The sequence below is a fragment of the Lolium rigidum genome, chromosome 6 (assembly GCF_022539505.1).
Source record: "Lolium rigidum isolate FL_2022 chromosome 6, APGP_CSIRO_Lrig_0.1, whole genome shotgun sequence".
In the NCBI taxonomy this organism is placed as follows: Eukaryota; Viridiplantae; Streptophyta; class Magnoliopsida; order Poales; family Poaceae; genus Lolium; species Lolium rigidum.
The window spans coordinates 333,982,769-334,008,803 of NC_061513.1; the positions used below are offsets into that span (position 1 = coordinate 333,982,769).

The following is a 26,035-nucleotide window of genomic DNA, read 5'->3' on the forward strand; positions in this document are numbered from 1 at the left end:
GAACTAGTTGAAACGGTGAAGTGGTTCCACGATTGGTAGAAGGAAAAGGAAGACGAGCATGACGACCTAACTGACAAGCATGACACAAGCTAGTTTTATTCTTATCCCTAGGAATAATCGAAGAGCGAGCTAAAGTCTCCATGATGAGCCACCCTGGGTGTCCAGCCCGACGGTGCTAGAGTGCTGGATCAATAACGAGGAGGGCGTATGGCCGGCTAGTGGATGATGGACGGATGGAGTTGAGAGCTCCGAAGCTATGGCATCTGAGAATCTCGGTCCTGGTTAGAATGTCCTTCACAGAAAAACCAAGAGGGTCAAATTCGACGTAAACACGATTATCAATAGTGAATTGACGAATAGACAAAATATTTTTGACTATAGAAGGATCAACTAAAACATTACGGAGGTAAGGAGGTAAAGAGGCCGAGATGAAGTGGAAAGAGGAAAACGTCTGTGTCCGGTACCGGTGATAGGAAGAGAGGAGCCGTTACCTACGACGACGGCACGAGAGGAGACAGAAGGAGGGGACACGGAGGTGAGCATACCGGGATCGGAGGTGAAGTGGGAGGAGGCGCTGGTGTCCATGACCCATTCTCTGGTGGGTGCTTGGAACCCCATTGTTTGGAACTGGTTCATCAGCGTGGCCTGATTCCACGAGGTCGTCGATGGTGCTAGTGATGGTGGGGGTGGCACCGAGTCCATAGTGCGGCGACGCGGGTGCATAGCCGTAGTTGTCGGAGACGGGCAACACGTCGTAGGCCCCATACACGGAGAAGGCATGCGGTGAGGGGGCGTGGCGCGGCACGTATGCGTGCGTTGGGCCGTGGAAGAGCGGGCGGCCGAGGCGAACTGGGCCCCTTGGCCATAGGGCCACATCTGGATGGCACCGTTCCAGGGGTGCTGCAGTGACAGCGAGGTCGGAGAAGCGGAGGCCCGAGCGGGAGGAGTAGCCGGCGGCGCGGTGGGTGGCGCGACCTCCTTGGCAGCTTCAGTGGCGACGGTCTTCTTTTTTCTTGCCCTTCCCGGGGCCTTTGGGAAGGGCGCCGGTGCTCGTGAAGAGGGACGTGTCGGTGTTGCGGCCTCGACGATTCATCCGCTTTATATCCTGAAGCTCCAGGAGAGAGCGACACTGCGCGAATGTGATCCCGGGCATGAGGGAGATCAGATTGGCGGCGGGGTCGTACTGCTCGGAGAGGCCGTTGAGGCACTGGATCACCATCTCGGCGTCTTTGACGGGCGCACCAAGATCGGGCAAGCCATCTGAGAGAGGCTTGACCTTTTTCAGATAATTGGTCATGGTGAGCTCACACATACCAACACCGCGAAGCTCGGCCGTGAGGTGAAGCTGGCGGTTGATCTTGTGATCGCTGAAGAGACCGTTGATGCCCTTCCGGATATTGACGTCGAGGGCGTCGTCGCCCGGTCTCATGACAACGTCGAGGATACCGAGGGAGACATACCCATAGATCTAAGAGACGACCGTGGCGTCGAGGAGGGACCACCTGGCTCCGGCTCATCGTGAGCATCGTTGTCGAGGTGATCGAGGAGGGCGTACTTTCGGACATCAGCGTCGAAGAAGGTGCGTCACTGGTAGTGGACGCCGGTGTCAAGCGCGATCTCTACGGGGACGTGTCCCTTGATGGAGTGCAGGCCGACGACCTAGGCGTGCAACGGGGTCGGAGAAAACGACCCCAAGCTTGACCTGTTGGCGGTGGCGAGGGCCATCTTGTCCTTGGCAGCATCTGCATCCGCCTTTTCCTTGAGGGCCTTGGCGGTCTCTTTGTCGAAGAGGGTCATGAAGGCAGGAGCGGCGGTGAGGCACGAGGGCTAGGGTTTTGGTGGTTTTGGCGACGGCGGAAGAGGTGGGACGGCGCAGGCTAGGATTTTGCGTCTGATACCATGTAAGATTATGGAAACCACATGTTGCGGTGCCTTCTATTAATCAATATATAGAGGTTACAAGGCAGAGTTCGGGTCATACTATACACAAACAACTATACAATGACTACACAGATACAACCATATATCTATATAAATACAATACCGTTATATATTCTAACAATACCTACAGACTTTGCAGCCTCTGCATTCGCTATTTGCGTTATTTCAACACACGCAAATTTCAAATAACAGTGATAGTTTGTACGCGTTTTAGTTACTTGGACCGATTTCTTGCATCAATGCGCCAGTGGAAAGAAACCACTTGCAAATTTGAGATGTGTCATGGGCCAGAACAACCATGTTGTTTGATCGTCCGAACCACTCATTTCTGCACCATGTAGAGAAGCGAGCTCCTATTGTTTAGTTACTTGTATGTTTTTTTAGCCTCACCTATATGGTAATATGGTCACCTTACCTCACTCATCACAAGCATGAGCACGTCGCCGACCACGAAGCAAGCAACCACCATGACATCGCCGGTCGTGCTGGTCACAAGCGTCAGCACGTCGGCGACCGCAAAAACGAAGACCACCATGACACCTTCGGTCACGCCGGCTACAAGCATCACCATGTCGTCGACCACGAAGACGAACACCACCATGGCATCGCCGTTCACGCCGGTCACAAGCATCACCATGTCGTCGACCACGAAGAGGAAGACCACCATGACACCGCCGGTCACGAGCATCACCACGTCGCCGAGCACGAAGACGAACAACACCATGGCACCATTGTTCACGCCCGTCACAAGCATCACCATGCCGTCGACCACGAAGACGAACACCACCATGACACCGCCGGTCACGCCGGCCACAAGCATCACCATGTCGTCGACCATGAAGATGACGACCACCATGACACCGCCGGTCACGAGCATCACCACGTCACCGACCATGAAGACGAACAACACCATGGCACCATTGTTCACGCCCGTCACAAGCATCACCATGTCGTCGACCACGAAGATGAACACCACCATGACACCGCCGGTCACGAGCATCACCACGTCGCCGACCACGAAGACGAAGACCACCATGATACCGTTGTTCACGCCCGTCACAAGCATCACCATGTCGTCGACACGAAGAAGAACACCTCCATGACATCGCCGGTCACGAGCATCACGACATCGCCGACCACGAAGACGAACACCACCATGACACCGCCGTTCACGCCCGTCACAAGCATCACCATGTCGTCGACCACGAAGCTGACTACCACCATAAGATCGCCGGTCACGCCGGTCACAAGCATCACCACGCCGCTGACCACGAAGATGAACATTACCATGCTGACATAGGCATTCCGAATGGGCCTGCCAAATAAAGTACCTGGGGATAATTAAAGGCCCACGACCCGAAGATTAGAAAGTCCGGAAGCCCAATAAACATCGGTATGGAAGATAGAGATAGATTAGGAATAAAGAGATTTGTATGTTTACGGGACGAACTCAAAAGAGTCTCTCGAAAGCCTCGACTCCACCTCCTATATAAAGGGATTCGAGGGAGAAAGAAAGGATCGAATTATTGTCAACACAACCCTAGTTTTCATAGTCGAGCACCTATTTCGGTTGAACCTTCGAGATCTACTTGCCCTCTACTTTCCGCGAAACCCTAGTCTACAATTTGTAGGCATTGACAAGTTAAACCCTTATCACATGCCACCACCACCATGATTATCACCTCTCACTTCTCACCTATCATCACCATGTCACCGTCCATGAAGAAAGCAAGAGAAAAATTGAGCAAAAGTAGTCCAAACCTTACTCACACATACGTACATATTACAATATACTAGCGAGTCATTTATCTTTCCGTGTATGTACACCGAAAGAAAAACCTGTCAATATAAAAGTCATGCGGAATGGTGAAGTGAACCTACTCCTCAAAGGAAATTTCAAACGGTTAAGCTTGTGAAATGAATTTGGCAAAATTTGCTCAAAACTTCATACACTAAATTGACTATTTACGACTGATGAAACTCGAAATCGATTATCGAAACTGGTTCATATCATCGACACGCATATTTTTCATGTGCAGCTTATTTTAATTCGATTCAGAGTATGGTTGTATTGATTTGAAGAGAGTGTATATCGAGTAGTGTAAGGAGAGTGAGCCTAAACAAGGTTACATCTGTGAAGCAGAGGAGTGAAAAGAATGAATCCTGAAAAAATGGTTGATTCGGTTAAATGCAGTCAAAACATTGTTTTAAGAATCGTGCGATGCAACAACGCAAGTGAGAGGTTCTTGGTCAACTTCCCATCAGCTGCAAGGATAAATGAAGTCTCTATCTATGACTCAGGTTACTCCGAGAGATGCACACATCAAAGTAAATGTCAAACAGGTGGTCGGATGAAAACCTTGCACCCGGGAAGCTGGATACGGTATGGGTCGTGGCTAAGAGAGTTCCAAAAACTCTGAAGAATTACCAAGGAATTTGTGAAGTGGGCTCAACTCTTGGGAAAGTTATTGAAGTGGACATGGAAGCTTTTAGGAAAGATGGTAGCATAAGATTCTTGGTGGGTGTGGTCAATCACAAGAATATCCCTGCAATGGCAAAACTTACTACCAAAAAGTTGATGATCTACTACATATATTTCCAAGTAGAGCAGGTGGTAGAGGAAGGTTGGTTAAGGCCAGATGCGGAATACATTCAAGAATTTGATGAATGGAAGACACTTTATCACAAGAGTTGGGGGATAGAAGAGAGAAAAGACAGAGAATTGAAGGAATTGAGGGGGCAGATAGAGAAGGGCACATACAAGCAAGTGAACAAACAAAAAAAGCTTTGGGAGAAAGGAGAAGGAAATTAAATGGCAAAATGATCTGGATGCAATTGCTTTGACAAAAAAGAAAGGATCTGCTACTGCTCAAGTTTCAAAACAGCTACAATATGAGGGAGGGACAATGGGAGCAGTAAAAGAAAACATGGAGATAGAGGGAGGAAATCTGATGGAAGAAACTGGTGACAATGTGAAGGAAAATGAGCAAGAGATGGAAGATCAAACTGAAGACTTGGGGGAAAATGAGAGAGTGGATCTCTCTGGAGATGAAGGGGACAAATGTTTGGAGTCTGACTCATCCTTGAGCATGACAACAAAAGTCAACAATGTTCTAGAGGGAAAATCACCAAATCATGGGAGGAAGAAGCACAAGGATGTGGGGATCTTAGACGAAATTGAAGAAGCCAATGGGATCAGATTCAGTAACAGGCTTGCTCCAAAAAGTGATGTTCCCATCATGGACAGGGCAAAAAAGATAGCTATGGCAAAAAATCTTCGATCGTCACAACGTAGTAACACTCTTCCCACTCTTTCTAACACTTCCGATTATAGTATTTTAGACATTGCTAGCAAGGTTGGAATTGAACTTGGTACTACTCTGGATATGATTGATACAAACTTAGCTCTAATAAGAGAACAGGAGCATGCCAGGGTAAATATTTTTATGAATAAAAATGAAAGCCCTGAGGGAATCGAACATTCAGTAGATATGGACAACTAGCCAGATGCTGTTGACCAAGTTCTACCGGATATTCTAAAGATGGGTAAGGAAGATTGTGAGGTTCTCCCAGATAATTTGATTACTACTTATATTGATAGAGGGAAACAGATGGGGGGGGGGGGGAAGTGACTCCTGTGGAGTTTCACTGCAAAACCCCCATCAAAACTTAGATGGTGTGTAGGAAAGGGAAAAGAAAAGAATTAGAATGATTTAGTGGTTTTACTTGGAATAGTAGGGGCACTGGGGAAGAAAGTAAAAAAAGCTATATTAGGCAACACATAAGAGACCATAATCTTGACTTTGTCGGAATATAGGAAACAATGAAGCAAGATTACCCCATTAAATTTCTCAAAGAAATAAGTGGGGGAATTGAGTTTCACTGGGATGGTATTCCTGCAAGAGGGAGATCTGGTGGAATTCTATTAGGAGTTAGGAAAGAAACTTATGATGTGGTGGAAAAAAGGGGTTTATTTTGTTAGATTCCTTATAGCTAACAAAATTGATAATTTCGCTTGGAATTTAGTGGTGGTGTATGGGGATGCTCAGCAAGATGGCAAAGCTAATTTCTTAGTGGAATTGGTGAATGTCATCAGAAGATCTGCATACCCTATTCTAATGCTGTAATTGAGCAGGGTAGTCTGATGGAGATAAAACTTTCAGGTAGGAAATTCACTTGGTGTAATAACCATGAAGATCCCACTTATGAACTTTTAGACAGAGTTCTTGTTTCACCATCATGGGAGAAAAAAATTCCCTTTGGTGTGTGCAACAACTTTGCCTAGTGAGTTATCTGACCATACTCCTATTTTGATTAAATCAGGAGACAAACCTAGAATAAAACCTATTTTCAGATTTGAAAATTGCTGGTTTCTAAGGCCTGATCTCCAAGAAATTGTCAAAAAAGTGTGGGGTAGGGCCTACTCAGGAAAAAAGAACATTGACATCTGGCAAAAAAGTTTGATTTCCTTAGGAAGACTTTGAAAGGCTGGAATTTAAATATTGAGGGAGAGTATAAGAAGAAGAGAGGAGCTTTTGCAATGCAATTAGATGAAATTGATAAGAAAGGAGAAATGTACGGACTAACTCAATCTGAGATGGAGAGGAAAAAATTGTTACAAAACCAACTAAAAAACATTATTAGAGAAGAGGAAATTAAATGGATCCAGAGAGCAAAAGAAAAAGAAATTTTGGAAGGAGATAATAACACTAGGTACTATCACTCCAAAGCAAATGGGAGGAGAAGGAGAACTCTAATTGTCAATTTAAATCAGGATGAAGTTTATATAGAAGGTCAGGATAATCTTAAGAGATATATCACTGACGTCTACAAAAAACTCTTTGGCAATCCTGATCTAAATAATATTAGATTTAGTGAAGCAGGAATGGAAAGACTCAATGATGAAGATTGTGATCCGTTATCGAAAGTTTTTACAATGGAAGAACTCAAAAAAGATGTTTTTGAAATGGCAGCTAATAAAGCAGCTGGCCCAGATGGTTTTAATGCAGAATTCTACCAAAAAAACTGGGAATTAGTGAAGCAAGACCTCTTTGATCTGCTTGAAGATTTCTAGAAAGGAGAACTGGATATTGCAAGATTGAACTATGGCATAATCACTTTAGTCCCAAAGGGGAATGATGCAGATAGGATCCAAAAGTACAGGCCTATATGCCTCTTAAATGTGTCTTTCAAAATTACGGATGAAGCTCGGTGATCAGGGGGGTACGTGAGCACCCCCTAACTGGATGCCACGTGTCTAACATCGTTTACTATCCGTGAGAACAAAATTGGAGAGAAAGAAATCCCTGATCTCCCAAATCCCGGCTACAGGAGAAGCGGAGTTCCAAATCGAGTCTACAGGCTCCAAGAACCCGACCATGGCGGCCCAAATCGAATCTGCGGGAGCTCGAGGGGGAGGCCATGGCGGACGAGCATCTCCACGGCGATGGCGGGGCTGGTCGGCACGCCGTACTAGGTCGCGTCAGAGGTGGTCGCCGGGTGGGAGTACGGCGAGAAGGTGGACGTGTGGAGCGCCGGGGTGGTGCTGTACATGATGCTCTCCGGGACCGTCCCCTTCTACGGCGCCACCGCGCCCGAGATCTTCGAGGCCGTCCTCCGTGGCACCCTGCGCTTCCCGCCGCGCGCGTTCGCGAACGTCTCGCCTGAGGCCAAGGACCTCCTGCGCCGCATGCTCTGCAGGGACGTCTCCCGGAGGCTCTCCGCCGAGCAAGCCCTCAGGCATCCGTGGGTTGTGAGCCGTGGCGGCAATGCGGTGGCGGACTGAAGCCGATCGACACGCCACGGCATGCGCTCCCTGCACCTGTAGATATATCTTCAGTCTTTTACCCTGTTAATTTCCGGCTAGCCACGCCACGCCATGCGCCGAGCAGTGCTGGTGCCAGAGTTTGGTAGATGAAAGTGCTAGTTCCTCCGTGATCCTTTAGGTCGATGAAATCTCTCGTGAAGCTATAATTCCAGAAGCTTTCACCTGAACCTCCATGTTTGTTGTGAACCTGTGAAGTCCTTGTACATGATTCCGTGGCCCAAATCGAGACGAGCTCGCGCACGCGGCAGCAGCAGCAACCATGAAGAGCTTGGCCACGGACGAGCGGGTGTCCTCGACGCGCACTTCATCGACGAGGGCTCCGAGTGGCGCGCCTTCAGCACCGACGCCGCCGGCGGCGGTGACGACCGCGACCCCAGCCGTGTCGGCTCCACGGGCGACCCCTTCCTCGACGCCAAGCTCTCCACCGGTGCCCAGGATGTTGACGAACTGCAGCAGGGCGTCCGGGCGGGGCGACGACATTTAGCGCCCAGGGACGACATGCGGCGCGCCTCTGGCGGTGGGAGGCGGAGGTAGGAGATGCGATTTGGTGTTCGGGGTTCCGTTGGGAATTTCACGTCCGTTTGATGGCCGTGAGTATCTAATCGCGGAGATCCAATCTAAAAGCAAATCTAACAGTGTCTAGGGGGTGCTCACCCTGATCACCAAATCCACTCTCTTCAAAATTATCACAAGAGTCATAGTTAATAGACTCATTCAGGTGATTTGGAAGGTTGTACTTTTGAATCGAACTGCTTTCATTAAAGGAAGATATATTATGGAAGGGGTTAACATTTTGCATGAAATTCTAAATGACACACACTAAAAGAAAAAAACTGGTGTGCTTTTCAAGATTGATTTTGAAAAAGCCTTTGACAAGGTCAAATGGTCTTTCCTTCATCAATCAATGGAAGCTAAGGGTTTTCCATCCAAATGGATTGACTTGATAATGAAGACAATAACTAGTGGTAAGGTGGGGATTAATGTTAATGGGAAGATAGGGTCCTACTTTTCCACATACCAGGGAGTGAGGCAAGGAGACCCACTTTCCCCCATTCTTTTTGACCTTGCTATTGATATTCTTGCAATTCTTGTAAAAAGATCTCAAGGGGAGGGATTACTGACAGGCCTAGGTACAAGCCTTGTGAAAGGAGGTGTGTCTATTCTGTAATATGCAGATGACACAATCCTTCTTCTCGAAGACAATCTGGACCAAGCCAGAAACATGAAAGTGATTCTCCTTTTGAGCAAATGTCAGGGCTAAAAATAAATTTTCATAAAAGTGAGATTTATTGTCTGGGGGGGGGGGGCACAGATAGAAAGGAAGACTTTGAAAGAATTTTCACTTGTAAATCTGGTTTGCTGCCAATGATGTACTTGGGAGTTCCAATTAACAAAAAAGGCTGAAAAATTCTGATTGGGAACCTACTGAAGGGAAAATGAGAAACAAATTAGGACCTTGGCAAGGGAAAATGTTGGTGATGGGTGGGAGAGTTACCCTAATCAATTCATCTCTCACAAGTGTTCCCATTTACATGCTTTCCTTTTATAGGTTGCATGTTGGTGTGAGCGAAAAACTAGACAAGATCAGGAATAATTTTCTGTGGGATGAGACTGAAGATAAAAAGAAATACCATTTGGTAAACTGGCAGACAGTCTATCTACCAAAAGATCAAGGTGGTTTAGGAATTTTAGATTTGGAAAAATTGAATATTTCTTTACTAGCCAAATGGCTATGGAAGCTTTTCAATGAAGATGGTATCCGGCAAACAATCCTTAGAAAGAAATATCTTCAGAAGCAAACTCTCTGCCAGGTAATCACCAAAAATGGAGATTCACACTTCTGGCAGGGTCTGATGGAGATAAAAAAACTTTCTGGCAGCATTGCAAAATTAGAATTGGGGATGAATCAAAAACTAGTTTTGGAAAGATCACTGGATAGGATCTTCCTGCCTGTCCAAAACCTTTCCAAGAATATTTTTGTTGTCCATGAACAGGAATGTCAAAGTTAATGAAGTGTTTGATGTAGGTGTAGAGATGCTTAGATTTAGAAGAGCAATGGTAGGAGAACTCAGAGAACAATGGATTAATTTGAAAAAAAATGCTAGAAAGAGTTACACTGAATTATGACCCTGATAGGTTAGTCTGGAAATTGACTGCCACAGGTGAATTTTCAGTTAAATCTATGTATTTAGCAATGCAGTGTAATGAAGTGGTACCTTACAAGTTTTTGTGGAAAAATAAGATACCCCTTAGAGTCAAGACTTTCCTATGGCTAGTGCTTAATGGAAGTATTCTCACTAGGGATGTTCTGCTGCAGAGGGGGGGGGGTAAATTTGAAAAGAAATGTCTTTTTTGCGGATGCAAAGAAACTATCAATCATCTTTTCTTCAAATGTTCCCCAGCTAGATACATCTGAAATGTAGTCAGTTGCACTTTTGGTATGAACTTCCAATTTAAAACTGCTGACCAATGCATCTTCACTTGGTTGAAAAAGTTTGGGGGGGTGAAAAGAGAGTTTCTTACAGTGGGAATTGCTGCTGTTATTTGGAGTATTTGGAAAACAAGAAACTTGGCTTGTTTTGACAAAAAATGGTCTGATGAACCTTTTGCAGTTATTCTAAAAATTTGTTTTTATATTAATACATGGAGTTTGTTGCACGTGAAGGAGAACGCTAGGAGCAGGTTGGAGTTCTGTGCTAAGGTGCTGGAAAGGGTAGCAAGGGAAGCATTTGGAGCAAGAAAGTGTTGGGTCACCTGGACGCCAAGGTTGACAATGTAGAAGAGGAATAAAAAAAGGGAGAGGAGTTGGAGGAGGAAGGAAGAAGAAGATGGCATGAAGCAGGAGCAAAAAAAAGTTGGGCTGTGATGCAGTTCTGCTTTTCTCTCTTAGGCTCGATGTGTTTTCAGTTTCCCCACCCCCCTCTCTTCTCTGTTGTTGAAATGAACTTGGATTTTATTTCGATCTGTTCGGTCTGTAAAACTTTAAGTATGTGTGTCCGTGGGGGTGTTTGGTGGTCTGTTCTGTGATCTTTGTAGTAACAAACTTGGTTTCTTTAATGAAATCGGGAAGAGAATTCCTTTTATCTAAAAAAAAAACGCAAGTGAGACCAATCAAGGCCAGTCAACCAAGGCAAAAACTGCGCCCCCATGCGAGCCAGGGGCCTCGGGCAACCAAACGCGCCCTAAACCACGCACCTTCGCCCTCAGAAACCGCTGTCGGCGGCGCCTTGCTCTACCGCGCGAGCTCCTCTCCTGGGACCTTGCCTCCATATGCTGGGTAGGCTGCGATCCATCTCCTCGCACGCGGCTGCATCCATCTCCTCGCGCTAAGCCTAGATCCTCGAAGCGTGTCGCCGCTGGTGTCCTCACCTGCCCCACCTCCGGTATCCAGACACACTACACCGTCCCCTCCCCTGGCTCGTGCCTTCCACGGGAATTCACAGCGCACAGCCGGGGAGTATAGCACCGTGTGAGACGGGCAACACCGTCCCTGCACGAGCACGGCCCTGAAATTGGCACACCTCGACATCCGATGCTGGAACAGTACGGTACTCCGGACGGCCGGACGAGGAGGCCATCCCTTCCCTGCGCGGCTTGGGTTCTAACTTCGTCGGAGGAAGATGGTACGTGGCGATCAGGGTTCCCAAGAGCATGCGCGCCAAGCGCGAGCTCCTCAAGCACGCGCCCAAGATTGTAAGCTCCACATCTCTTCCACCCTTTCGCCACGTGTTGCAAATCTATCTTCAATTTACAGTACCTGGACATTATTTGACATGGAAGCATTGGTGAACTTGTCAAAGATAAAAGGTTGCAGTGAAAAATTGTCGAATTGTGGCTAATCGGAAACTTGTACCTTCCAGCAAGCCTCCAAAATTAGTGTCATGTAGTATCTTTCATCTTTGCAAGAGTGTGTTTTGCTTTTGACATGAATCAAGAAAGGTAGCGGTGTATTTTCTGGAACATGTGTCTTAAGTATTGTGCAGATGATCACGCTAATCTTGTTAGAAGGCTCTGCTTCTTCGGAACCTTCGATGTGAGGAAACCTGAAATAATATGTATGTTGACTTTTTCTTCTAATGCTTGTTCCAGGTTGAGAAAGGCAAGAAGATGCTTATCCTCTACGGTACAAAGACTAGTGCGGTTCTGAACTCTGTGCTGGCAGATCTTTTCCACCCGAAGCGTGACCATGCAGTGAAATACACCAAGAAGAAAAACAGCATCATGCGATTTGAGAGAGGGGTGAAACTTCTCCCGAGTTCTTCTCCCTTGAGTCTGAGTGCAGTCTTTTAATTAGTGGTAAGTTCCATTATGTTGGCTTAACCTGCAGTTCCACCATGTAGTTGGTGAAAAATGGAATTTCTGTTAACCCCAGAAAAAAGAATAATTGATGATTTGTGTAGCAAGTAAAATGACTTAGTTAGCTGAACAAAGAATTTATTAGCATTCATTTAAGACCTATTTGAAACTTTCTCACTTTCTGTTATAATGATTGGTTCGGTTGCCATCATGTATTTACAGAGTTTATCTTTCCCCCGTTTATAGCTGTAACTATTTATGCCTTTTGCAGTATGGTTCTCATTCAAAGATGAGGCCCACCAATCTTGTTTTGGGAAGGATTTATGATCACCACATATACGACCTTACTGAGAACTACAAATCCATAGAATCCTATGTATATGTTAAGAAGTTGGCTCCTAAGCTTGGAACAAAGCCTTTATTTGCCTTCATCGGAGAGCAATTTGAGAGTGTTGAAGAGCTGAAGAATTCGAAAGAAATGCTGGTTGATCATTTCAATGGAGAGGTACGCATTTTTATTTGTATGATCGTGTTTACGTGTAGGACATAAGTAATCTCTTGAGCTTCATAGTAACCTCTTTACTGTTGATATATGTGGTAGATAATCTGAACCTTGTTGGCGTTGATCGGATATTTGTCTGCAGAACTTCTTTTTTGAGTTTAAGGCAGTCGATCCTGCCACCCGATTAGATAGAATAGAATGTGTAATTACAGAAATGAACCACATCAAAAGGAGGGGAGCGAGGCGGAGGCCGAGCGATCAACACGTCAGGATGAGGAGCGTCTGGTGGAGTTGATGAAGGAAATGGTGCTGGGCAGCGAGGAGGAGAATGCAACGAACGCCGGTGGTGGAAGGAGGGAGGAGCTGACGGTGATCTGCAGCTCCCACCGTTGTCAACTAAGTTGTTGCTTGATTGCCCAGGTTGTGTTAATAAATTTTACTTTATTCTTGGTCGTGCTGAAAGTGTCATGGTTGCAGTGCTGCATTTTTCTTTAGGTACTACTATTCATACACTTCTGAATTCTAATTTGGGTGTTCAGAAGTAAGAGGAAAGCCAAATTAGAGCATTGCTGCTCTAAATGGTCAAGTCTCTGTATTGATATGGTTATCTATTGGTATCAGCTTTAGAGAAAAATATGTGTGAAATTAAAAGATGATTCGTGAAGTGCTGAGTTAAAGAAAAACAAGTGATACGTGAACATTAGAATTTTAAAGTCATCCTCTTGCAACCTGTAATGATATTGGGTGCTAAATTTAAAGGTGGATGTAAGAGGCAGTTTTTTGTCGAATCATGGAAAAGGATGATTTCAACCTGCCCCAGAATGCTGCCACCCGATCATGTAGGTTTCATGTTCCATGAGCAAAGGTCCCAAAAGTTTTTTATCGTATTTTTGTCAGTTCAGGTGATGGTTGCTTAATAAGTGTCATTATGTTCTTCTTAGGTAGGGACTTTAGGATGATTCAACTGATATAAGAATATCCCGCTGCACACTGATTCCTTGCTTTCTCTTTTGAAGTTCAGTTTTGTCTAAAATAAAATATCACAGAGACTATTTTACAGTAAACCCAAATTCGATTCATGTATGGACAATCATGCATCTCAACCTTTTTAGACGGAAGGCTCGAAATGAGCCCGGCTTTGAATTAACAAAGCCATCAACCGGCTAGGAGTTACACCGAGAGTTACAACACACACGCGCCAAGCGCACACCACATATCACAACAAAGGACAACACAGAGAGGAAAGCCGAAGCACCCTTTGATCCATGAAGAGGGAGCCTTGTCGTTTGTTGCAACGGAGCGATCGCGACCGTGTCCACGCCAACGCACCTCCACCGCACCAAGAAATGCACACAAGGGGAACTCAACGACGGGCCGGCCATCTAGCAGAGCTTGAGGAACCAAAGGAGGGGGGGGGGGGTCTTGCGGCGACGCCTCCAAGAAGGTGAATGACGCAAGAATGCGTCATCGTCGTCGGCAGAGACAGAAGACCTGCAAATTTTTCACCCAGACCCGAGAACCACCACCCATGGAGCTCGGGCTAGGTCCAGACCAAACATACAACATCATCCCCTGGCGTTGGGATAGACACACCGGCAACAACTGCGACCAGACCCCGATATAGCCGAGCCCCCCAAGGCGCTAGGAAGGAAGTCAGCTACCGCAGAGAACCGTGTAAAAGTAGCCAAGCCGACGTTGCAAGAGGGTTGCAACACCAGCGTGAGGACACACGGTGCTCCACAAGACACTGCTAGAGAAGCTTACACGAAGCGAGGCCTCCAAGGGGCAGACTGAGGCGGAGGGACGAAATCCATCATTTCAATCAGGGGGGCCATCGTCGGGACGCCTTCAACAAGGGAACGACACCCGCAGGTGACGCCGTCACCGGCGCAGGCCAGAGCCATGCGCAACTTTCGCCGAGGTCCAAACCTAGATAGAAATTCCGGACGCCGTCGCGAGGACGTTGAATGAACAAGGCGGAGATCACAACCGCGCCTCCAACCTAAGTCGCGCTATGAGCTAGCCCCAGCTAGATTCATCCGCAGGAAACACGTGCCGGCTGGCGGAATCCGGCCAAACCCGGATCTAGACGTCCAAGACCCTAGATTGGCGGCACCACGATGCACCATCCCCAACGCGCGAGCACACCTGCATAAGCACGACCAAATTGGTCGGAGGGAGAACAGACCGCAGCCGCCGGAGTAGCTGCGCATGCGAGCCGGCCCAAGGACCACGTCCTAGATAGCTAGCAAGGACGTCGCCCCAGCGACTCCAGAACGTCGCCCACAGCGACGAAAGACAGCCGGCGAGAGGCAGTGGAGGTGGCGCACTGGGCACACAGCCGCGCACCCCAGGCCACCCTCAGATCGAGAGGATCTGGCCGGACCCTACCAGGCCCAGATCTGGCCTCCGGCCAACCCGGGAGACCGGATCTAGCCGCGCCGACACCACCATCGACAACCGCCGTGCGAGCACACCGGAACGCGCCGGAGGTCCCGATGGGGAAGACACCTGTGTGGGAGCAGCTAGGCCCGCCCAGCCCAGACCTAGGCCCGCCGGCCCAGATCTGGCCGCCCACAGCAGCGTGCAAATGATCGTGAATATGGTACTTAGATTGATTTCCTACAACAGGGACCACTATCAGTTGAATGTAATGCCAGCTATCAAATGATCGTGAATATGGTACTTCTTTTTTGCTTCTGGCATAACCCTACAGTTTTTATATAATCGTATTTTAGTGCCATTCCCTTCTTACTAGCTGCTTGTTGTGCTACAATTTTTTTTTTTTTCTGTTGTAGCGCTAGAATCATATTAGCATTGCGTTCTTTTTCATTTCATTTCGTTTGACAAGCTTCTCAGGATACCAATGGCCTATGGCACATATATGATGCCTTTTAGTTCTTATTTATTCTGTATTCATCCAATTTTTTGTTAATAGAATGATTACCGTGAATAGTATAGCCAATGAGTTGAAATCTTATTCTAGCTTGACACTGGACTGATATATCTCTAGTAGTATGTAGAAGGGGCTGCCCTTCAATTCAGGAAGCAAATGACTTCTGAGATTGGCTTCGTTTTATGGTCAATCTTTCTAGCGGTTCCTTGTGTCGACTAATACACCTCATATCCATTTCAGGTTGTTGAAAATACTCAAAAAATAAAGAGCCAATGCATTCATGTAAGAAACCATTTCTTCCTAATAAGTAGGTATCTTTGTACAATATATGATCGTATTTTGCAATGGAGACGCAATTCGTAAACCAGATCTTCGAATTTGAGAAGAATGACACTGCTAGAATGATTGGATATATTGCTAAGGTGCAACGCTTCTTGCAAGAAATGATTTGGTGCAACAAAAGTAAAGAATAGGTGAAGGACCATCATCTATCACTATATGAATACAGCTCCCCAGCCCAAACCAATAATTAATTAGCAGCTCACAAGTCACAGCACATGGCTACCATGAAATATCAAAGTCAGTGATTGCCGGCGACACGGTGGAGTGCTTTTTTTCCTGATCAGGAGTTTCGTTTTGCACAGCATGTCAGCCGATTAGCATACAACAGAGTGTGTTAATGTATCCTCTGGAAAAATATAGGCTGATATTTCTTTACTATCCTTATTATTGTTTTATTCACATTGTCGTCCATTAATCTGTGATAACGTGGTTCTATGTTGCTATTTATTTAGTTAGTTTAGAACTGTGCAGTCGCAAAATATTTTTAAGGTATTTAACCTCTCAGAGTAGACTGATATTTCTATCCTTTTTTGCTTCATTCAGACATTCATTAATGCATGCTTACGCTGTTGTTATTTTTTTTTTTTGCGAAAAGGACTTTCTATTACTCAAGCAACAAGATTACAATCATTCCAACATAGAGCTGGAATATCAACGGGACCCGACCCAGGCCAAGTTTGAGACTGCGCCTGAGTACGACCAAAGTTTGCCAACACATGGCTTACATTATTTTGCACACGACTAATACAAACTAACTCCATATTGCATCTAGATGATAGAAGTTGCTTAATTTCCTGGACAATGCCTGCAAACAGAGATCGGTCCAACTCCGGTGATTGGATCATCTTCACAGCTACACTGCTGTCCAACTCTACCGTGCAGGGTAGAGTGGACCACTCCAACGCCAAGACCAGGCCATCACGGCAAGCTTCAAGCTCCGCTTCGAGAGGGCTCTGACAGGGGTTTAAGAGCTTGCAAGCAGACACAATGATCTGGCCTTCAGCATCACGCAAAATCATCCCTGCACCACCAACACCTGACTCCTCACAAAAAGAACCATCAGTGTTCAACTTCACACGACCCTCCGGTGGTTTCCTCCATGGGCGCAGAGGTGGTACATGCATTTCTAGCCTCTTCTTGGTCGTCACCTTGCTTCGCTCCCAGGTCACCACCGTCTTTCCTTTTGCTGGATCAGCATTGGGGAACTGCTTAATCGTCAGAATGGACTCCAGGTAGCTACTCAAAAAACGGCGTGAGCTCTCGATGGATGGTGCTAGTTTTTGATGTATCACTTCATTCCGACAATACCAAATCCGCCAGAGCGTCATCATGATCATAACTCTCTCTGTCTCCGTCTTCCCATCAAGCATGTGAAGCACCCATTCGCTGTCCGTCGAAGGCATCTCCTCCACAGCTGGTAGGTGCCAAATCTCAGACATCGTCTGCCACAGGTTCCTTGCCATGGGACACCTACAGAATGTGTGATAGGTGTTCTCTTGTTCCACCCCACAAATTATACATGTATCAGTTAACTCCATGTTCCTCCTTTTTTTGTTTTCCCAAGTAGCCAGGGAATTTGTCGCTAGCTTCCAAGTAAAAATGCGCACCTTAGAGGGGCAGGGCACCCCCAAAGCGACTTCCAAATGGCTCTCCGGCCATCTGGTGCCCTGCTCGTGGCGCCTTGTACATGTCGGTTCATCTCGTCCATACCAAACCAGTACGCACTCTTGACAGTAAAAATGCCATTCAGATTTGGAGCCCAAGCTAGCACATCATCCAGGCGCCGCGCACCTAGCTTGATCTGTGTGATCATATCAATGTCCACCTGCAAGAAATATTTATGTAGAAGCTGCATGTTCCAGGTTCCTTGAGCAGTGATCAGATCCGACACACGTCGAAGGCGACACTTGCCTTGCACTGAAATTGGCCTGAAAGAGTGTGGTCGTGGTATCCAGGGGTCCCTCCATATGCGTATTTGTGGGCCATCACCGACGCACCAAATGATTCCTTTTTTCAGAAGCTCCAAACCGTGTTGTACTCCTTGCCAAGTTGGCGATGCATTACCAGAAAAGACCGTATCGTGCAACTCACCATTGGGGTAGTACCTGGCCTTCAAAACCCTTGCACACAGGCTGTTCGGCTTTGTGAGTAGCCGCCAAGCTTGGCGAGCAAGGAGTGCCTGATTGAAAACTCTAAAATCTCTGAAGCCTAAACCACCTAGAGCCTTGGGTAAGGTGATTTTGTCCCAAGATAGCCAGTGTGTCTTTCTCTTCCCCGGCTCGACCCCCACCAGTAATTTCTCACCATACGCATAAGATCATCACACACAGCCCTAGGTAACTTGAAGACGCTCATGATGTATGTGGGTATGGCTTGCGCTATAGCTTTAATCAAAGCTTCCTTCCCACCTTGCGATGGCAGTCCATCTCCCCATATTATCATTCTCTTCAAAAGCTTTTCTTGGAGGTTCTAGAAGCGGCCTTTATGCATTCTACCATAAGGCGTTGGGAGGCCTAGATATTTATCTTCAAACGGGTCAGCTTGGACTTGTAGAATCTTGCGCACTTCATCACATGTCACTTGGGGACATTTTGGGCCGAAAAGGATAGAACATTTAGCCCGATTTATTAGTTGGCCAGTAGCTGCTGCATATGCATCAATAATCTCGCTCACTTGCTGATCTTGTTGTGGGCAAGCTCTGAAGAATAGGAGAGTGTCATCCGCTAAAAGCAGGTGCGAGACTCCCGGTGCTCGGCGACATATTCTGATCGGTTCCACCACATTTGTCTCTATGCTCTTACTCAACAAAGCCGACAAGCCATCAGCAATAAAAAGGAACAAGAACGGGGAGAGAGGATCACCTTGCCGAAGCCCACGCGACGGTGCAAACGATTCCAGTAGAGTTCCATTGAATTTGACAGAATATCTCACCGAGGTAACACAACGCATTATCCAATGTACCCAACGGTGATCGAAACCCAACTTTAGCATCATTTGCTCCAAGAAGACCCAATCTACACGATCATATGCCTTAGAAAGATCAAGCTTGTATGCACAAAAGCTTTTTTCCGGATCTTTCTCTTGCTGAATATAGTGGATGCATTCAAAAGCCAACATGGCGTTATCTGTTATCAAACGTCCAGGAACAAACGCGCTTTGTGCTTCTGAGATGATATCATCAAGGAGTGGCCGGAGTCTATTCACAAGGCATTTAGACACCACTTTGTATACAACGTTACACAAACTTATCGGCCTAAACTGGGCCATAGTTTCAGGTTCATCCACTTTCGGAATTAAAACAATTGTGGTCTCATTCACACCATCCGGCATTATACCTGTTCTGGTAAATAGCTTTTGTAGACTGGATCTTGTTGTGTCTGCACTGCGCACACTGACCGACGTAGGGCAGCACATACAACTTCTGTTATACCGGCATCAGAATGCTCTACAGCTGCCTTGCAGGCAGAATTGCGCGTGGGTCCACCACGCTGACCACACCATTTCAAGACTACCTTTTGATTCCAATAATGATATGTGCAGATTCCTATACCTTCTGATTGTTTCGCCTAGAGGAAACTAAATCCTGCTGATAGCAGGCATTACTAACCAGGATAGTATCTCACATAATAATGGTACGTACTATAATTGTTTGATATGAAAATCATATCGCAGGCATATATATATCATTTCATAGGCTTTTCTTCATGTATGTATGTATGGAATGTGCCAATTAATATGATTTTATCAATTAGGGTAACAGATCTCGCAGTTAATTAGGATCATATACTCTCTCTATATATATACTGATGCAAGAGGCAGAACATCGCCTTTCTCAATTTCATCGAGAAAAAATTCCAATGAAGGGGGCCAGCGTGGTTTACATGATTGCTCTTTTGTTCATGGCGTGTCTTGTTGGTCGACAATGTAAGCATAATATCATATCTGGACTATCACACTCTTTATATTCTCGCAGCAGGTCACTATCTCTGAAAATTTTATTACTCCATTTATATGAGGTGGCATATATATACTTGCACATCAGGCGCTCACAAGTCACAACTATATAATGTTTGCATATATATGTAGGTCGTCCTGAAACCCGAAGGACCTATCAAGACGGGCGTGCCAACACGACTGCGGTGGAATTATCGTTAGATGAGAGCAATATTCACTTGAAATTTTGTGTGATTAGGGACTGCAAGACCAAAGGTGAAGCATACAGAAAAAGATGTGACTGCTGCGTCACTAGGCCAGGAATACCGTGTTTCCATTCCCTAAAAGATTGTCAGGCAAATTGCCCACCCATAGAATCAAAATAAGGGCGGGTACCATATTTTTTGATGTCCGATCAAAATGGCCAAGAAAACAGCAATTTATTTGATTCCTTGTGTGTTCGAAGAAAGCAGTTCGCGATTTGTTTGGCCTCCAACTTAACGACGGTAGCTAGCTCGATTCCATTTTTTTCCGGACTGGCGTGGCGTGCGTGCTTTGGCCTGGTCTGAATTTTGTTGTGCACACGCCGTTAGTCAACAGATCGATCGATCCATTCATCCATTCACTACAGGAATGGGAGGAATGGGAGAAGACGCCGATGGCCGAACTGTACGCCGACGGCCAAATGTCGGGGCCGTCGGCGTACGGCCTCGCCGGGGCAGCCCAGGAAGCCGACCGTCGGCGTGTACTTACCGTCGGCGTAGAGGTGGCTACGCCGAGGGCAGCCGTCGGCGTCAACCTGGCCCTCGGCGTAGCACCGACATCGCCTGCCCTCGCGCCCGCGTCGTCACTGCCCGCTCACGGCATCACACAGACGCCGAGGGCTACCCTCGGCATAGGGCATGGCCCCCCTATGCCGACGGCCACCCTCGGCATATAATTTTTTTTATTTTTTCTTTTTTCTCTCTCTCATATTACTTTGTATTATGTTTCTATTATTTATTTACTAGTATGAATTATGTAAAAAATGGTTCTATTTTTTAAGAATTCGTAGATGGCATATATAGGTCCCACGGGTGACGATCCGCGGGGTCCCCGCCCTACGGTTTCCCTAACCCTAACCCTAGCCCTAGCCCTAGGGTTTCCCTAACTCTAACCCTAACTCTAACCCTAACCCTAACCCTAGGGTTTCCACATACATTGCTAACCCTAACTATAACCCTAACCCTAAACCTAGGGGTAGATCTGCGGGGTCCCGCCCTAGTGTTTCCCAAGATACAGATCACCGGAGCGTCAGAATTATTGGAAAACTTGCATCTGCCCCTAACATATATGTACACGTGTGATGTAAGGTTTGGCTAACCTTGGATGTACCCGGCGTTGACGATTTCCGCATAATGGGCTAGCACTTGGTAAAATCCAGGATCTGTATGTGGAAACCCCCGCCATGGCTCAAACGGAGCCTATTTTATGGTAAAGTATGCCCAACCTATGGTTTCCATGTACATATGTCCTAAACAAAGCAAAACAAATAAAAAAGTCCACTCGGTAAACCCTCGCACGGAGAAAGCTATAGGGGTAGATCTGTGGGGTCCCCGCCCTAGGGTTTTCCAAGATACAGACCACCGGAGCGTCGGAATCGCTGGAAAACTTGCGTGTGTCCACATGGCATGCACAAAAGTGATTTGAGATGGTTTTATATCCAAGGATACCCCCCAAGGTGAGTCCGGCTTCTCGGACAGGTGGTTCCTACACTTAGGCAGATTCTGGATGTATAGGGGGGAACTCCCTCGGAGGTGAACTGGAGAGAAAAGTGATACATTTAAGAACTTAAGACCCACACACGATACAAAACACTTAAATAACTACACCCACACACATACCAAAGCGCTTAAAGTACTAGACCCACACACGAACCGAAACACTTAAAGAACTAGACCCACACACAAACCAAAACATTTAAAGAAACTACACCCACACACGAACAAAGCACTTAACACTGGGTCGACGCATGACCCGCTAGACACACGGACTCGACACACACACATATTAATCAGAGAAGTCGAAATCTTCATCCTCGCTGGGGGTGTCCTCTGAAGCGGTGGTTGTGAGGTTCCACGACCACCGTTTATCATTCTCCCCCCATGTCGACGCCTCTCCTTTGGCGTACTCTGCTTCAACCTCGGCCTTCCTCTGCCGCTTTCCCGCCCTCCTCTCTCTCCTGTATGCCTGCTTGTCCTTCCAGAATGCGCGCATTGCCTCGACGTCTCCGGGATGGTCTCTGCGCCACTGTGCCATGAACTGCTCGTCCGCCTTGGTGGTATCAATCCGCCGCTGGCCAGCCCTGTACCGCCGCGCTTCACCCCGTGAGCGAAGTAGCGGCTCGGTAGAGAGAATCCGAGCTTCCGTCGAGACCCGACCTCCGGGAAGTTCATTTCGTGGCGCGGCCGGCCAAACCTCCAAGCCGCAACGTCGTATGCGCGGGCAGCAGCCTCCTTCGTGTAGAAGGTGCCGAGCCACACACGCGTTCCACCGGCGGTGATTTCAGCCGCGAAATGCCCCGCAGGCCACAAGCGAACGCCGATGAAGCCCGTGTTGCTACGGCGATGAGGAGCCATCTCAGCGGCAGCTCAGCTCAGAGGATTTTGTGGTGCTGTTGGATGAGAGAAGTGATGAGGGGAGAAATGTTGCTGGTGCTGTTAGTGGATAAGACATGGCTATATATAGGCCGACGAGGGGCTGAAATGGCGGGAAAACTTGGCGGGAGAGAATGGGCGGGAAAGGGTGGGCGGGAAAACTTGGCGGGAGAGAATGAGTGGGAAAGGGTGGGCGGGAAAACTTGGCGGGAAATCATGGCGGGAAAAAAAGGGCGGGAGAGAAGCGGCGGGAAAGGGTGGGCGGGAAAAAAGGGCGGGATTCCTACACTTAGGCAGATTATGCATGTATAGGGGGAAACTCCCTCGGAGTTGAATCGGAGAGAAACTTAAGATCATATGGGATGATCCTTGTTTCCACATGTACCTATGACCTAACCAAGCTCAAATGGAGGCATATGCCCACCGGGGGACCCCCGATGGGATGCAGTCAAAGGGGTAGACCGCGCGGTCAACATAACTAGGGTTTCATCGGAAATCGAGCATCGGATCTAGGGAATGGCCCCAAAACTTGTGTGTGTCCACATGGAATGCACAAAACTAATTTGAGATGGTTTTATATCCAAGGCTACCCCCCAGGTGTGTCCGGCTTCTCGGACAGGGGGTTCCTACACTTAGGCGGATTCCGCATGTATAGGGGGAACTCCTCGGAGGTGAACCGGAGAGAAACTTGAGATCATATGGGATGATCCTTGTTTCCACATGTACCTATGACCTAACCAAGCTCAAATGGAGGCATATGCCCACCGGGGACCCCCGATGGGATGCAATCAAAGGGGTAGACCGCGCGGTCAACGGAACTAGGGTTTCGTCAGAAATCGAGCATCGGATCTAGGGAATGGCCCCAAAACTTGTGTGTGTCCACATGGAATGCACAAAAGTGATTTGAGATGGTTTTATATCCAAGGCTACCCCCAGGTGTGTCCGGCTTCTCGGACGGGGGTTACTACACTTAGGCGGATTATGCATGTATAGGGGGAACTCCCTCGGAGTTGAACCGGAGAGAAACTTGAGATCGTATGGGATGATCCTTGTTTCCACATGTACCTATGACCTAACCAAGCTCAAATGGAGGCATATGCCCACCGGGGGACCCCCGATTGGATGCAGTCAAAGGGGTAGACCGCACGGTCAACAGAACTAGGGTTTCATCGCAAATCGAGCATCGGATCTAGGGAATGGCCCCAAAACTTGTGTGTGTCCACATGGAATGCACAAAACTGATTTGAGATGGTTTTATATCCAAGGCTACCCCCGTGTGTGTCCGGCTTCTCGGACAGGGGGTTACTACACTTAGGCGGATTATGCATGTATAGGGGGAACTCCTCGGAGTTGAACCGGAGAGAAACTTGAGATCGTATGGGATGATCCTTGTTTCCACATGTACGTATGACCTAACCAAGCTCAAATGGAGGCATATGCCCACCGGGGACCCCGATTGGATGCAGTCAAAGGGGTAGACCGCGCGGTCAACAGAACTAGGGTTTCGTCGAAAATTGAGCATCGGATCTAGGGAATGTCCCCAAAACTTGTGTGTGTCCACATGGAATGCACAAAAGTGATTTGAGATTGTTTTATATCCAATGCTACCCCCCAGGTGTGTCCGGCTTCTCGGACAGGGGGTTACTACACTTAGGCAGATTATGCATGTATAGGGGGGAACTCCCTCGGAGTTGAACCGGAGAGAAACTTGAGATCGTATGGGATGATCCTTGTTTCCACATGTACCTATGACCTAACCAAAAGCTCAAATGGAGGCATATGCCCATCGGGGGACCCCCCGATTGGATGCAGTCAAAGGGGTAGACCGCGCGGTCAACAGAACTAGGGTTTCGTCGGAAATCGAGCATCAGATCTGGGGAATGGCCCCAAAACTTGTGTGTGTCCACATGGAATGCACAAAAGTGATTTGAGATGGTTTTATATCCAAGGCTACCCCCCAGGTGTGTCCGGCTTCTCGGACAGGGGGTTACTTCACTTAGGCAGATTATGCATGTATAGGGGGGAACTCCCTCGGAGTTGAACCGGAGAGAAACTTGAGATTGTATGGGATGATCCTTGTTTCCACATGTACGTATGACCTAACCAAGCTCAAATGGAGGCATATGCCCACCGGGGGACCCCCGATTGGATGCAGTCAAAGGGGTAGACCGCGCGGTCAACAGAACTAAGGTTTCGTCGAAAATTGAGCATCGGATCTAGGGAATGGCCCCAAAACTTGTGTGTGTCCACATGGAATGCACAAAAGTGATTTGAGATGGTTTTATATCCAATGCTACCCCCCAGGTGTGTCCGGCTTCTCGGACAGGGGGTTACTACACTTAGGCGGATTATGCATGTATAGGGGAACTCCTCGGAGTTGAACCGGAGAGAAACTTGAGATCGTATGGGATGATCCTTGTTTCCACATGTACCTATGACCTAACCAAGCTCAAATGGAGGCATATGCCCACCGGGGACCCCCGATTGGATGCGATCAAAGGGGTAGACCGCGCGGTCAACGTAACTAGGGTTTCGTCGGAAATCGAGCATCGGATCTAGGGAATGGCCCCAAAACTTGTGTGTGTCCACATGGAATGCACAAAAGTGATTTGAGATGGTTTTATATCCAAGGCTACCCCCTGGTGTGTCCGGCTTCTGGACAGGGGGTTCCTACACTTAGGCGGATTATGCATGTATAGGGGAACTCCTCGGAGTTGAACCGGATAGAAACTTGAGATCATATGGGATGATCCTTGTTTCCACATGTACCTATGACCTAACCAAGCTCAAATGGAGGCATATGCCCACCGGGGACCCCGATTGGATGCGATCAAAGGGGTAGACCGCGCGGTCAACGTAACTAGGGTTTCGTCGGAAATCGAGCATCGGATCTAGGGAATGGCCCCAAAACTTGTGTGTGTCCACATGGAATGCACAATAGTGATTTGATATGGTTTTATATCCAAGGCTACCCCCCCAGGTGTGTCCGGCTTCTCAGACAGGGGGTTCCTACACTTAGGCAGATTCTGCATGTATAGGGGGGAACTCCCTCGGAGGTGAACCGGAGAGAAACTTGAGATCATATGGGATGATCCTTGTTTCCACATGTACCTATGACCTAAGACAACACAAAGGAAGAGAAAAGTCCATGGGTCAGCTGTCATCGGAGGTCGGTCAAAGGGTAGATCTGCGGGGCTACCGGATTTGGGTTTTGTCTACCGGAGGGAATAGTGATGTAAGATAGGGTAATTATTGGTACTACATGTTCCGATGACCTAACACAACACAAAGTAAGAGAAAAGTCCATGGTTCAACTGTTATCGGAGGCCGGTCAAAGGGGTAGATCTGCGGGGCTCCCAGATTAGGGTTTCGTCTACCGGAGGGAATATTGATGTAAGATAGGGTAATTATTGATACTACATGTTACAATGACCTAACAAAACACAAAGTAAGAGAAAAGTCCATGGGTCAACTGTCATCGGAGGTCGGTCAAAGGGGTAGATCTGCGGGGCTACCGGATTAGGGTTTCGTCTATGGGAGAAAATGTTAAGTTAAGATGGTAACTTTTTTATGCGCATAGCTTGGGAATGTAGAAGATTAAAACAAATTTATATGGACCTATATTAATATATTTTATAATATAATTGACATTAAGAAAATTT

The 26,035-nt window shown here is 47.3% G+C and overlaps 2 pseudogenes; both read left to right on the forward strand.

Moving 5' to 3' along the window:
- Positions 1–7,387: 7,387 nt before the first annotated feature.
- Positions 7,388–7,726, forward strand: LOC124664832 (annotated as a pseudogene).
- Positions 7,727–9,866: 2,140 nt separating this feature from the next.
- On the forward strand, positions 9,867–12,754 carry LOC124664833 (annotated as a pseudogene).
- The last annotated feature ends 13,281 nt before the right edge of the window (positions 12,755–26,035 follow it).